This window comes from Macrobrachium nipponense, chromosome 11, assembly GCF_015104395.2.
Source record: "Macrobrachium nipponense isolate FS-2020 chromosome 11, ASM1510439v2, whole genome shotgun sequence".
Classification (NCBI taxonomy): Eukaryota; Metazoa; Arthropoda; class Malacostraca; order Decapoda; family Palaemonidae; genus Macrobrachium; species Macrobrachium nipponense.
Window position 1 is genome coordinate 96045707 of NC_061087.1, and position 5000 is coordinate 96050706.

Consider the following 5000-nt stretch of genomic DNA (forward strand, 5'->3'; position numbering starts at 1 on the left):
GGTTGGATGCCATCATCTTTAAATTTTGTGAATTTTGAAGTAAAATTAAAGCACTGACTGGCTCACAATAAATGGTTAAACTCATGCCAGAATTTTTCAGAAGTTATAAAAAAAATTTCCAGAAATAAAAAAAATCATCTCTAGTTTCCAGAAAAATTAAGTATAAAAATATCCCATTTACTCGTTAGCATAAAGAACAACCACAAAACCCACCCACCCCCCCAAAAAAATCATATTAATAATTAAAAAAAAACTGTAAGTTAATTCACCGATACAGGTCGATGGCTATCGCCTACCTGAAGCCTTCTTCAAGAATATAATACACGAAGTCTAAAAACCAAAAACACAAAAAAGATCGAATTTGCGAATTATACAATCCCATGTGTCTCAAACGCTGACTGTTTGACTTTTTAAAAAGAAAAGTAAACGTTGCTTCTTTAACGCGCGGGTGATCGGACGGCGGGGGGAGGGGGATGAGGGGGAATTACTGATCGCAAATGTCTGAAAGAAATGTTCCTGAAAATTCATTGACGGCCGACATTAAAATTTTGGAAGCCCGGCGCTTAGTTTTCTGGTCCTTGTTGCTATGTTTTTTTTTTTCTAATCTTATTTATTCATTTATTTATTTTAGGGGGGTGTTGATGTTAGGGGGGGGGGTTGTTCGTTCTCTCTGGTAGTGGGTAGGGGTTAGGGAGGTGGTTTGGTGGTTTGGTTCTGGGTGGAGGGGGGGTGATTAGACTTGATGGTTTGGAGGATATGAATAAACAATTTAAATAACTAAAAATAATGAGGTGTTCTTGGAAGATAGTCTTCAGTGAAATCTACAAATTTGTCTCCATAACAGAAGAGGAGGAGGAAGGAGGAGGAGAAAAGACTTAAACTCGAATAAACGACGATGAAACTCAAATGCTACAGGAGACACTACACCAAATATTTTCGAATTAAGAAAAAGAAAGAAAGAAAGAAAAAAAGATTGAACAGACACCGAATGAAGCCCAACTAAATGTATTCAGATCTGATCTTTACTAAAATGTTTTACTCGCGTAGATGGAGAGAGTCCAACGTTTCGTAATAACCCAGTGATGCTCTCAACGTTTCATTTACCAGTCTGGACTGCTCAGTAATTTCCAAGCTACTCTTAATAAAATTCCTTTTGCTTAAGGGAACGCTTAGGAGCACTTCGGTCTTATTTTCACGTTATCTTTTGCTCGGGGAAAAGCCTACAAACTACTTTGTTCTTGTTCTGGGGGGGTGGGTGGGTTAGGAAAGGTCTGTGGAAGAGCTCAAAAAGTCTGAAAGAGGCGTTTTAGGATATGACATTTATGATTTGCTAATTAGAATGAAAATGTAAAAAAATAAATAATGTGCTTGTTAAACAGTAAAAAACGATTATTTCTAATGAAATATAGTGTATTCCTTTTAATCTTCGTTGGTGAAATAGGGATCTATTTGACCGTAGATTTTAGCACGTTTTAATTTACTTAAAGTTAGGAATATATTGTTTACAACTTGTGAGCTAAGAGAAAATCTTGCACGCATCCAGAGCAAGCTGGAGGTCGGATCACGTTTAGTTTTCTTTTACAAAAGGAATGTTATTCTTTTGTTATCATAGACACTATCAAGAGAATGCTTCTATTTGTCGAGTATCTCATCTTCTCTCTTCTCTTCCCAACAAATATGTGGTAGTGAATATGAAAATTCTTTACTATTATTATTATTATTATTATTATTATTATTATTATTATTATTATTATTATTATTATTATTCAGCCATAACTATTAAACATTTATCATCGATGTCTGCATATTGTACACTCGTATGTACATAAACCTGAACCGAAATACACTCAGTTACTATTCATATAAATTATACTACCACTCTGCAACTGTAAGGGATGTCAATTGTAGATTTGCTTTCACAGCTCGGCAAAAATATTAATTCGACCAATGTTCTTTTAAGTCGCCTTGTATTTTCACAGACATTTCACTAAACTCGAAAAATAATAATAAGATGTAATTCCATGTTGCAACAATTGGGCCTGAAACTTGGGCCATGGGTCCTTAGGAAAAAACTCCTAACACGAGAGTTTATTCAATGTTCTAAGGGGTCCACAATAATAAAAATGGTAAAAGATCGACAATAATAATCTATAAACACTTTTTAAAAGATTTCGAACCCTTCTTTGGGTTCATTTGGACTGAAGATGATGCCAGAGACGGGTTCGAAACCTTTTTATAAAGTACTTATAAATTATACACGATTTTTTTAGCATTTTAATTATTGTGGACCCCTTAGAACAAATTATTATCATTATTATCATAAGTCACGGAAAGAGGGAACAAGGGTTAATAATATAGATAGTAAAAGCACAGCTATCTTAACGACAGTAATAGTAATTGTAGTAGTAAAATCTGAATTTAAGGGAAGGCAAAGGAATATCGTTCAGCTGAGAGAGAGAGAGAGAGAGAGAGAGAGAGAGAGAGAGGAGAGAGAGAGAGAGAGAGAGCGAGGGGGGGGGCGTTAAGTGAAAAGGATAAGTCTTTCAAATGTTGAAATATCCATTTAAAAGTAAAGAGATATATTTTCAAATACTGTAAATTGGACCAGTGAATTTTAAAACCAAACATTATTACATGGACGATTTTAAAAGCGGTTTAGGCTAATAAAATAATAATAATAATAATAATAATAATATTAATAATAACAATAATAATAATAATAATAATAATAATAATAATAATAATAATAATAATAATAATAACTAATAATAATAATAATAATAATAATAGAAAGGAGCATAGCCTCTCTTAGGCATGACCTGTTAACACCATACAGACATCCTTTTGAACAGAATAATAATAATAATAATAATAATAATAATAATAATAATAATAATAATAATAATAATAATAATAATAATAATAATAATAATAATAATAATAATAATAATAATAATACAAAATATCGAGATAATGTGAGAAACACACTGAAACACAAAACGTGGTTTTTTTCAATTTCTGTAATTTAAAAACAAGAAAAAAAGCACCTCAAAATGCGTGACAAAATGAAAAAGATTTTTTTCAGATAGCTTTCCATTGCCTCTCTCTCTCTCTCTCTCTCTCTCTCTCTCTCCTCTCTCTCTCTCTCTCTGCCACTGCTAAATACCAAGGGGAAGCTTCACGCCCATTGACTTATGGATGCGTAACATCCAGACTTAAAGTTCAACTACCATGATTTACTTGGATTAAGATCTCCGAAGGATTGTTGTTAACTCGACTGTACGCTGAGATGCGTCGCCGCCTTGTCACGGCGGACGGGAAGAACCTAATATTTCGGTTGTTTTTGTCAACTTTATCTCTCGGATTTTAGGTTTACGCTTATTTGTTCCGTCTTGTGTTCGTGATTTTTTGTGAAGCATAAAGGGATATAAGCTTGTTTTTGATAAGAGGAAGGCAAGAAATCTATAGTGATTCGTGGGATCGAGAATCGTGGGGGAAAAAAAACCTGTTCGCTAACTTGGCGTTCAAAGCGAAATTTGATGCCACCATTTAAAAACGAAACTTGAAAGAGGCGAAATGCTGTAATTCAAATTGGGTTTTCTGGATTTAACACATTTTCCATACGTTGATTTTCTATGCTTTCTTCTCAGACATACATCTTCAGACTTGAATAGAATATTAATCCGAAACAGAACGGAAATCCCGACATGGCATCAGACTCTACTCTGATTTTTTCCATTTGTCCATCTGCCTGTGGTGGTCGCGCATGGTAACACTGCGTCCCGGGCTTTAAATAGTTATGCTATGTGTAAGTTTTAGGTAAATAAAAGGATATCTGGGTGGGTGTACATTTGCAATTGAAAAGTGTTTTAATAATTTACTGTATGCGAATCACACCGTTAATATTCGAAAAAGGATATGTATCAATTAAAGCCCGGGACGCAGTGTTACCTTGCGCAAACACCACAGGCGGATGGACAGATGGAAAAAAAACAGAGTATAGTTATTTTGGCGGGAATTTATCCTTATATATAACCTTCCTTCGCTATTGGTTAAGGAACTCATCTTGTTCCGGGGTTTTCAGACGCCTATACAGCTGTATCACAAAAGGGTAGTGTTGCAACAGATCTGTGAAGTTTTATCTACAAAACCAGCAGAATTAAATAAAAGATGCGTCTACCTTCTATTTTTTTTTTTTTTTTTTATTCTTTTCGTAGTACAGTGACAATTTTTGTCCAATCTTAAAATCGAAAGTAAGAACAAATTAATTTTGCTTTACAATATTTTCATATTAGGCTATGTACTCTTTCTATGCATACACGCACAGACACACACACACGCGCACACACAAACCTAGCAAAATAACAAAGGGGATTAAAACCTCGACGCTGAAGAACAGCAAATCTCCAATCATCGAACTCTTCTTAACTCATCAATTTCGCCAGAGTTGCCAACATTCATCTGCAAAGGTAGTACTAGAAATATGACTGGCTTGGTAGCACCAGCAGACATCACCTTCTAATTATGTATACTGGCATTCGTGTCCGGTGAGACTACTGATTTTATTGGAAAAGTAAATCCGTGCAGGTCATCGAAAGCTTTCTGCTTTGTATTTTAAATTACAAAATTAAACAGACACACTATTGTGGATTTACTTTTCCATTTTATTGACTCGTGAGATATGAGTTTTCTTTGGACTGACTTTATCATTACTATTTTTTATTCCTTTTCGTTTGTCAAACGTACGATGCGCAAGTTGATGCTCTATTTTTTTGCATCGACACAAGCGGCTGGAAGGATTTTGCAAAACTTGCGCTTATGTTCTTTGCAATTTAAGATATATGTTACTTTAATTTATAAATTTTAAATGGCGTACATATTATGTAATAATAAAAAAGAATTATATTTTACGTCAAGACAAAAAAACAAAAAACAAAAATTCTTTAAAAGAAACCAAAAAAAATGAGGCAGCGAACGCCTAGTCCCACTCGCCACTTAAA

General features: G+C 34.1%; 1 protein-coding gene across 1 annotated transcript in view; it reads left to right on the plus strand.

The window, feature by feature from the left end:
- The window catches only part of LOC135209541 (homeobox protein DLX-2-like), a 101603-nt gene that overhangs the window by 45944 nt on the left and 50659 nt on the right, over positions 1-5000 (plus strand).